The sequence below is a fragment of the Hyperolius riggenbachi genome, chromosome 12 (genome assembly GCF_040937935.1).
Source record: "Hyperolius riggenbachi isolate aHypRig1 chromosome 12, aHypRig1.pri, whole genome shotgun sequence".
Classification (NCBI taxonomy): domain Eukaryota; kingdom Metazoa; phylum Chordata; class Amphibia; order Anura; family Hyperoliidae; genus Hyperolius; species Hyperolius riggenbachi.
In genome coordinates, this window is record NC_090657.1 from 240,869,470 (window position 1) to 240,880,102 (window position 10,633).

The following is a 10,633-nucleotide window of genomic DNA, read 5'->3' on the forward strand; positions in this document are numbered from 1 at the left end:
CGTTCACAGAACTATAAACACCAGTGCGCTATCCGAGGTCACATCAGCATGTTTGGTTACATTGCAGAAGGGAATTATGCGATTGCCAAACATTCGCACAGATAACAGTGTTATGTAAATCTGAAAAAAAGCAGTTATCAGATATTGTTTTATGTGAAATACAAACAAAAACATTCTCAAACATTCAACATTTCACAAGGAGCCAAATCAGAAAACCTGTCCGAGGCGGCGGTGCCTGGGAACCAGCCTGGCGTACTTCAGTGCAGGCGCTGCAAGGCATGGCTGGTATGGACTACAGAAAGTATCCTAATACCAGGAACAGGAGGTGAAGAGGCGCCCAATAGGTATGAAAAACACTTTAAAAACAATAAAATTCAAAAAGAAGAGGTGGCTTACCTCATAGACAAAAATCATTTTAATAGTAATTATGCACTGGCAACGCGTTTCGTGGGCACTTTACTTGGCCCGAGGAAGTGGGCTGAGTCCCACGAAACGCGTTGCCAGTGCTTAATTACGATTAAAATTATTTTTTAAGTGATTTGTCGTCTATGAAGGTAAGCCACCTCTTCTTTTTGAATTTTATTGTTTTTAAAGTGTTTTATATACCTATTGGGCGTCTCTTCACCTCCTGTTGTACCGTACTCCCCCCGCTCCTTAGTGAGGGGAGTCCCACACATCTAACCTAAGGTGGAATTCCACCACCTTATAGGTCTACAGTGTATGGGATTTTTCCAAGCGAGCGACCGCCTCCAGGACTGCTGGCATACCTGAGTGGAGTCAGGTTAAGATACTCCACCTGCCTAAAGTGGTCGGTTGCCCCTCGTGCAACCCACCTTTGTGAGTATTCCTTTGTCGAACCCCCCCTTTTCAAATTTTCATCTTTTTGTGACATACTGCACCATTTGGGCTCCCGTTGTCTTTGTGTTTTTTCCCCCCAAGCCCCCTTTCATTCAGTGATTTAAGGCCGGTCTGGTGTCTGGTGTATTCAGGTTTGTCGTTGTAAGGCAATGTGAAACACTGGGCTAGCTGATAAAAGTGCAATTAGAGGGCAGGCAAGTTGTTAAATTTACACAGCATGATGCAGAGCTTGCATGGAGGGTCCATGGGCAAACATCTGTCTTGTTTCTCCCCATTGTTATAATGACTGCATGTGTGGATAAGGCGTTAAACAAGTTGAAAAGTTTTTGACAGTCCCTAGACTTTGACTTGTGTGAGAGACTGGCAGGGACACGAGTCAAATTACAGGCACGTAGCCTCTGTGTGATGTGGGACTGCAATACAGATAAACTCTGTTCCATCTCAGGCTATTCTCAGTCTCTGTCCACTCCTCCTCTTTCTGGACTAGTGCACGACAAAATCGCAATAGCAATCACTAGCAATTTGTGAGTGTGATTTTGTGAAGCGATTTTCAGAGCGATTTTTGAATGAATCGCTCAAAAAAAATGCTTCATGCAGTGTTTGTGATTTTGAAAAAGTCACAACGCTACTGTGAGAACACAGTCATACGGTAACATTAGCCAATCACTTTTCAAATCACTGATTTTTTACTAAGGGGCACCTGGCTGCCTATACTCTTTTACTAAGGGGGCAATACTGGGGGGGGGGGGGGGGAAGAGTGTGCTCTCCGGCTACCTATACCGGAGGTCACATCTGGATACCTTTACTGAGGGTTCTTCTGGCTACTGATACTGGAAGGGGGGGGGGGGGGGGCTACTTCTGCTACCAATATCTAGGAAGGGAGGGGAGCGCTCTCTGGCTACCTATACCGGAAGTCACATCTGGATACCTATACTGAGGGGGCTACTTCTGGCTACCCATGCTGGGGGATGCACACCCCTTGGTGGCAGTGTATAAATGTGTGGCAGACTTTGAGCGCACATATATTTAGGTACAGCACACACCCCTGACACACCTCTGGCTATGCAGGTCATGTAGAATTTATAGAATTTATAGGCAAGTCAAACCTTCAGGATTCTATCACTGCCTGCCACTGACTCAGTACTGAACCTATCAGAGTGGATTACTGCACTTCATACAATGGGGAGAGGCCAGGATTGTACCTTGCAGCAGCCACAGGAAAAGCTCTGAAATGTTTCCTGTAAGAAGCTTGCAATGTTTGCAAGGATTCTGGCTTCAGCCCTGGCACACAACTCGCTTACATTACAGGTGTCTCTCTGCTGGCTGCATGCTTGTTCCAGGTATGACTCGCTGGCTGTATGCCTGTTCCAGGTGTGACTCTGCTGGCTGCATGCTTGTTCCAGGTGTGACTCTGCTGGCTGCATGCTTGTTACAGGTGTGACTCGCTGGCTGCATGCCTGTTCCAGGTGTGACTCCAATGGCTGCATGCTTGTTCCAGGTGTGACTCTGCTGGCTGCATGCTTGTTCCAGGGGTGACTCCGCTGGCTGCATGCTTGTTCCAGGTGTGACTCCGCTGGTTGCATGCTTGTTCCAGGTGTGACTCCAATGGCTGCATGCTTGTTCCAGGCGTGACTCGCTGGCTGCATGCCTGTTCCAGGTGTGACTGCGCTGGCTGCATGCCTGTTCCAGGTGTGACTCCACTGGCTGCCTGCTTGTTCCAGGTGTGACTCCAATGGCTGCATGCCTGTTCCAGGTGTGACTCTGCTGGCTGCATGCTTGTTCCAGGTGTGACTCCAATGGCTGCATGCTTGTTCCAGGCGTGACTCGCTGGCTGCATGCCTGTTCCAGGTGTGACTGCGCTGGCTGCATGCCTGTTCCAGGTGTGACTCCAATGGCTGCATGCTTGCTCCAAGTGTGACTCTGCTGGCTGCATGCTTGTTCCAGATGTGACTCCGCTGGGCTGCATGCTTGTTCCAGGTGTGGCTCCAATGGCTGCATGCTTGTTCCAGGAGTGACTCCGCTGGCTGCATGCTTGTTCCAGGAGTGACTCCGCTGGCTGCATGTTTGTTCCAGGTGTGACTTCACTGGCTGCATGCTTGTTCCAGGGGTGACTCCGCTGGCTGCATGCTTGTTCCAGGTGTGACTCCGCTGGCTGCATGCTTGTTCCAGGTGTGACTCTGCTGGCTGCATGCTTGTTCCAGGTGTGACTCCCCTGGCTGCATGCTTGTTCCAGGTGTGACTCCGCTGGCTGCATGCTTGTTCCAGGTGTGACTCCGCTGGCTGCATGCTTGTTCCAGGTGTGACTCTGCTGGCTGCATGCTTGTTCCAGGTGTGACTCCGCTGGCTGCATGCTTGTTCCAGGTGTGACTCTGCTGGCTGCATGCTTGTTCCAGGTGTGACTCCCCTGGCTGCATGCTTGTTCCAGGTGTGACTCCGCTGGCTGCATGCTTGTTCCAGGGGTGACTCCGCTGGCTGCATGCTTGTTCCAGGTGTGACTCTGCTGGCTGCATGCTTGTTGCAGGTGTGACTCCGCTGGCTGCATGCTTGTTCCAGGTGTTACTCCGCTGGCTGCATGCTTGTTCCAAGTGTGACTCCGCTGGCTGCATGTTTGTTCCAGGTGTGACTCCCCTGGCTGCATGCTTGTTCCAGGTGTGACTCCCCTGGCTGCATGCTTGTTCCAGGTGTGACTCCCCTGGCTGCATGCTTGTTCCAGGTGTGACTCCAATGGCTGCATGCTTGTTCCAGGTGTGACTCCAATGGCTGCATGCCTGTTCCAGGTGTGACTCCAATGGCTGCATGCTTGTTCCAGGTGTGACTCCAATGGCTGCATGCCTGTTCCAGGTGTGACTCCAATGGCTGCATGCCTGTTCCAGGTGTGACTCCAATGGCTGCATGCTTGTTCCAGGTGTGACTCCAATGGCTGCATGCCTGTTCCAGGAGTGACTCCGCTGGCTTGGCTGCATGCTTGTTCCAGGTGTGACTCCCCTGGCTGCATGATTGTTCCAGGTGTGACTCCGCTGGCTGCATGCTTGTTCCAGATGTGACTCTACTAGCTGCATGCTTGTTCCAGGTGTGACTCCACTGGCTGCATGCTTGTTCCAGGTGTGACTCTACTAGCTGCATGCTTGTTCCAGGTGTGACTCCGCTGGCTGCATGCTTGTTCCAGGTGTGACTCCGCTGGCTGCATGATTGTTCCAGGTGTGACTCCGCTGGCTGCATGCTTGTTCCAGATGTGACTCTACTAGCTGCATGCTTGTTCCAGGTGTGACTCCACTGGCTGCATGTTTGTTCCAGGTGTGACTCTGCTGGCTGCATGCTTGTTCCAGGTGTGACTCCGCTGGCTGCATGCTTGTTCCAGGTGTGACTCCGCTGGCTGCATGCTTGTTCCAGGTGTGACTCCACTGGCTGCATGCTTGTTCCAGGTGTGACTCTGCTGGCTGCATGCCTGTTCCAGGAGTGACTCCGCTGGCTTGGCTGCATGCTTGTTCAAGGTGTGACTCCCCTGGCTGCATGATTGTTCCAGGTGTGACTCTGCTGGCTGCATGCTTGTTCCAGATGTGACTCTACTAGCTGCATGCTTGTTCCAGGTGTGACTCCACTGGCTGCATGCTTGTTCCAGGTGTGACTCTACTAGCTGCATGCTTGTTCCAGGTGTGACTCCGCTGGCTGCATGCTTGTTCCAGGTGTGACTCCGCTGGCTGCATGATTGTTCCAGGTGTGACTCCGCTGGCTGCATGCTTGTTCCAGATGTGACTCTACTAGCTGCATGCTTGTTCCAGGTGTGACTCCACTGGCTGCATGTTTGTTCCAGGTGTGACTCTGCTGGCTGCATGCTTGTTCCAGGTGTGACTCCGCTGGCTGCATGCTTGTTCCAGGTGTGACTCCGCTGGCTGCATGCTTGTTCCAGGTGTGACTCCACTGGCTGCATGCTTGTTCCAGGTGTGACTCTGCTGGCTGCATGCTTGTTCCAGGTGTGACTCCGCTGGCTGCATGCTTGTTCCAGGTGTGACTCCACTGGCTGCATGCTTGTTCCAGATGTGACTCTACTAGCTGCATGCTTGTTCCAGGTGTGACTCCGCTGACTGCATGCTTGTTCCAAGTGTGACTCCGCTGGCTGCATGTTTGTTCCAGGTGTGACTCCCCTGGCTGCATGCTTGTTCCAGGTGTGACTCCCCTGGCTGCATGCTTGTTCCAGGTGTGACTCCCCTGGCTGCATGCTTGTTCCAGGTGTGACTCCAATGGCTGCATGCTTGTTCCAGGTGTGACTCCAATGGCTGCATGCCTGTTCCAGGTGTGACTCCAATGGCTGCATGCTTGTTCCAGGTGTGACTCCAATGGCTGCATGCCTGTTCCAGGTGTGACTCCAATGGCTGCATGCCTGTTCCAGGTGTGACTCCAATGGCTGAATGCTTGTTCCAGGTGTGACTCCAATGGCTGCATGCCTGTTCCAGGAGTGACTCCGCTGGCTTGGCTGCATGCTTGTTCCAGGTGTGACTCCCCTGGCTGCATGATTGTTCCAGGTGTGACTCCGCTGGCTGCATGCTTGTTCCAGATGTGACTCTACTAGCTGCATGCTTGTTCCAGGTGTGACTCCACTGGCTGCATGCTTGTTCCAGGTGTGACTCTACTAGCTGCATGCTTGTTCCAGGTGTGACTCCGCTGGCTGCATGCTTGTTCCAGATGTGACTCTACTAGCTGCATGCTTGTTCCAGGTGTGACTCCACTGGCTGCATGCTTGTTCCAGGTGTGACACTGCTGGCTGCATGCTTGTTCCAGGTGTGACTCCGCTGGCTGCATGCTTGTTCCAGGTGTGACTCCGCTGGCTGCATGCTTGTTCCAGGTGTGACTCCACTGGCTGCATGCTTGTTCCAGGTGTGACTCTGCTGGCTGCATGCCTGTTCCAGGAGTGACTCCCCTGGCTGCATGATTGTTCCAGGTGTGACTCCCCTGGCTGCATGCTTGTTCCAGATGTGACTCTACTAGCTGCATGCTTGTTCCAGGTGTGACTCCGCTGGCTGCATGCTTGTTCCAGGTGTGACTCCGCTGGCTGCATGATTGTTCCAGGTGTGACTCCACTGGCTGCATGCTTGTTCCAGGTGTGACACTGCTGGCTGCATGCTTGTTCCAGGTGTGACTCCGCTGGCTGCATGCTTGTTCCAGGTGTGACTCCGCTGGCTGCATGCTTGTTCCAGGTGTGACTCCACTGGCTGCATGCTTGTTCCAGGTGTGACTCTGCTGGCTGCATGCCTGTTCCAGGAGTGACTCCCCTGGCTGCATGATTGTTCCAGGTGTGACTCCCCTGGCTGCATGCTTGTTCCAGATGTGACTCTACTAGCTGCATGCTTGTTCCAGGTGTGACTCCGCTGGCTGCATGCTTGTTCCAGGTGTGACTCCGCTGGCTGCATGATTGTTCCAGGTGTGACTCCGCTGGCTGCATGCTTGTTCCAGATGTGACTCTACTAGCTGCATGCTTGTTCCAGGTGTGACTCCACTGGCTGCATGCTTGTTCCAGGTGTGACACTGCTGGCTACATGCTTGTTCCAGGTGTGACTCCGCTGGCTGCATGCTTGTTCCAGGTGTGACTCCGCTGGCTGCATGCTTGTTCCAGGTGTGACTCCACTGGCTGCATGCTGGTTCCAGGTGTGACTCTGCTGGCTGCATGCCTGTTCCAGGAGTGACTCCGCTGGCTGCATGCTTGTTCCAGGTGTGACTCCACTGGCTGCATGCTTGTTCCAGATGTGACTTTACTAGCTGCATGCTTGTTCCAGGTGTGACTCTGCTGGCTGCATGTTTGTTCCAGGTGTGACTCCCCTGGCTGCATGCTTGTTCCAGGTGTGACTCCCCTGGCTGCATGCTTGTTCCAGGTGTGACTCCCCTGGCTGCATGCTTGTTCCAGGTGTGACTCCAATGGCTGCATGCTTGTTCCAGGTGTGACTCCAATGGCTGCATGCCTGTTCCAGGTGTGACTCCAATGGCTGCATGCTTGTTCCAGGTGTGACTCCAATGGCTGCATGCCTGTTCCAGGTGTGACTCCAATGGCTGCATGCCTGTTCCAGGTGTGACTCCAATGGCTGCATGCTTGTTCCAGGTGTGACTCCAATGGCTGCATGCCTGTTCCAGGAGTGACTCCGCTGGCTTGGCTGCATGCTTGTTCCAGGTGTGACTCCCCTGGCTGCATGATTGTTCCAGGTGTGACTCCGCTGGCTGCATGCTTGTTCCAGATGTGACTCTACTAGCTGCATGCTTGTTCCAGGTGTGACTCCACTGGCTGCATGCTTGTTCCAGGTGTGACTCTGCTGGCTGCATGCTTGTTCCAGGTGTGACTCCGCTGGCTGCATGCTTGTTCCAGGTGTGACTCCGCTGGCTGCATGCTTGTTCCAGGTGTGACTCCACTGGCTGCATGCTTGTTCCAGGTGTGACTCTGCTGGCTGCATGCCTGTTCCAGGAGTGACTCCGCTGGCTTGGCTGCATGCTTGTTCCAGGTGTGACTCCCCTGGCTGCATGATTGTTCCAGGTGTGACTCCGCTGGCTGCATGCTTGTTCCAGATGTGACTCTACTAGCTGCATGCTTGTTCCAGGTGTGACTCCACTGGCTGCATGCTTGTTCCAGGTGTGACTCTACTAGCTGCATGCTTGTTCCAGGTGTGACTCCGCTGGCTGCATGCTTGTTCCAGGTGTGACTCCGCTGGCTGCATGATTGTTCCAGGTGTGACTCCGCTGGCTGCATGCTTGTTCCAGATGTGACTCTACTAGCTGCATGCTTGTTCCAGGTGTGACTCCACTGGCTGCATGTTTGTTCCAGGTGTGACTCCGCTGGCTGCATGCTTGTTCCAGGTGTGACTCCGCTGGCTGCATGCTTGTTCCAGGTGTGACTCCGCTGGCTGCATGCTTGTTCCAGGTGTGACTCCACTGGCTGCATGCTTGTTCCAGGTGTGACTCTGCTGGCTGCATGCTTGTTCCAGGTGTGACTCCGCTGGCTGCATGCTTGTTCCAGATGTGACTCTACTAGCTGCATGCTTGTTCCAGGTGTGACTCCGCTGACTGCATGCTTGTTCCAAGTGTGACTCCGCTGGCTGCATGTTTGTTCCAGGTGTGACTCCCCTGGCTGCATGCTTGTTCCAGGTGTGACTCCCCTGGCTGCATGCTTGTTCCAGGTGTGACTCCCCTGGCTGCATGCTTGTTCCAGGTGTGACTCCAATGGCTGCATGCTTGTTCCAGGTGTGACTCCAATGGCTGCATGCCTGTTCCAGGTGTGACTCCAATGGCTGCATGCTTGTTCCAGGTGTGACTCCAATGGCTGCATGCCTGTTCCTGGTGTGACTCCAATGGCTGCATGCCTGTTCCAGGTGTGACTCCAATGGCTGCATGCTTGTTCCAGGTGTGACTCCAATGGCTGCATGCCTGTTCCAGGAGTGACTCCGCTGGCTTGGCTGCATGCTTGTTCCAGGTGTGACTCCCCTGGCTGCATGATTGTTCCAGGTGTGACTCCGCTGGCTGCATGCTTGTTCCAGATGTGACTCTACTAGCTGCATGCTTGTTCCAGGTGTGACTCCACTGGCTGCATGCTTTTTCCAGGTGTGACTCTACTAGCTGCATGCTTGTTCCAGGTGTGACTCCGCTGGCTGCATGCTTGTTCCAGGTGTGACTCCGCTGGCTGCATGATTGTTCCAGGTGTGACTCCGCTGGCTGCATGCTTGTTCCAGATGTGACTCTACTAGCTGCATGCTTGTTCCAGGTGTGACTCCACTGGCTGCATGCTTGTTCCAGGTGTGACACTGCTGGCTGCATGCTTGTTCCAGGTGTGACTCCGCTGGCTGCATGCTTGTTCCAGGTGTGACTCCGCTGGCTGCATGCTTGTTCCAGGTGTGACTCCACTGGCTGCATGCTTGTTCCAGGTGTGACTCTGCTGGCTGCATGCCTGTTCCAGGAGTGACTCCCCTGGCTGCATGATTGTTCCAGGTGTGACTCCGCTGGCTGCATGCTTGTTCCAGATGTGACTCTACTAGCTGCATGCTTGTTCCAGGTGTGACTCCACTGGCTGCATGCTTGTTCCAGGTGTGACACTGCTGGCTGCATGCTTGTTCCAGGTGTGACTCCGCTGGCTGCATGCTTGTTCCAGGTGTGACTCCGCTGGCTGCATGCTTGTTCCAGGTGTGACTCCACTGGCTGCATGCTTGTTCCAGGTGTGACTCTGCTGGCTGCATGCCTGTTCCAGGAGTGACTCCGCTGGCTGCATGCTTGTTCCAGGTGTGACTCCACTGGCTGCATGCTTGTTCCAGATGTGACTTTACTAGCTGCATGCTTGTTCCAGGTGTGACTCCGCTGACTGCATGCTTGTTCCAAGTGTGACTCCGCTGGCTGCATGTTTGTTCCAGGTGTGACTCCCCTGGCTGCATGCTTGTTCCAGGTGTGACTCCCCTGGCTCCATGCTTGTTCCAGATGTGACTCCCCTGGCTGCATGCTTGTTCCAGGTGTGACTCCAATGGCTGCATGCTTGTTCCGGGTGTGACTCCAATGGCTGCATGCCTGTTCCAGGTGTGACTCCAATGGCTGCATGCTTGTTCCAGGTGTGACTCCAATGGCTGCATGCCTGTTCCAGGTGTGACTCCAATGGCTGCATGCCTGTTCCAGGTGTGACTCCAATGGCTGCATGCTTGTTCCAGGTGTGACTCCAATGGCTGCATGCCTGTTCCAGGAGTGACTCCGCTGGCTTGGCTGCATGCTTGTTCCAGGTGTGACTCCCCTGGCTGCATGATTGTTCCAGGTGTGACTCCGCTGGCTGCATGCTTGTTCCAGATGTGACTCTACTAGCTGCATGCTTGTTCCAGGTGTGACTCCACTGGCTGCATGCTTGTTCCAGGTGTGACTCTACTAGCTGCATGCTTGTTCCAGGTGTGACTCCGCTGGCTGCATGCTTGTTCCAGGTGTGACTCCGCTGGCTGCATGATTGTTCCAGGTGTGACTCCGCTGGCTGCATGCTTGTTCCAGATGTGACTCTACTAGCTGCATGCTTGTTCCAGGTGTGACTCCGCTGGCTGCATGCTTGTTCCAGGTGTGACTCCACTGGCTGCATGCTTGTTCCAGGTGTGACTCCGCTGGCTGCATGCTTGTTCCAGGTGTGACTCCGCTGGCTGCATGCTTGTTCCAGGTGTGACTCCGCTGGCTGCATGCTTGTTCCAGGTGTGACTCCGCTGGCTGCATGCTTGTTCCGGGTGTGACTCCGCTGGCTGCATGCTTGTTCCAGGTGTGACTATGCTGGCTGCATGCTTGTTCCAGGTGTGACTCCGCTGGCTGCATGCTTGTTCCAGGTGTGGATTCCCTAGCACCACTGTACAGCAATGCTACTATAGGGCTGCCTGCTGGTCCAACAGCTTCCCTTGCCGCTACCTGCAAATCTCCCAGTGTGGCTCATGGCTGCATCTGAAGGTGACCCACATACCTGAGATCCGTTATCCACATGTCACGCCTGAGGATCGCTACTATGTGAGTCATTCCTTTCCTATCAGGTCATCAGTGCGGGATGGAGAATGAACTTGAGTTACCTAAAAGCTTTTTTTTTTCTCTATTTATTATTGCATTTTCCAAATGTTTCCATTTGTTTGTTTGGCTTTTTGAGATAAAAGATAAAGGTCTGTTGAGGATCTTATTTTGTCTTCTAAAAAGTGATTTTATCTTTTGTCTGTTTACACACTCATCATATCGGGTCTCCAGCATTTAGCAATAGTTACTTTTGCTTGCCAAATAATCAGCGTAGATCATTTTCCTCTCTTTAGAG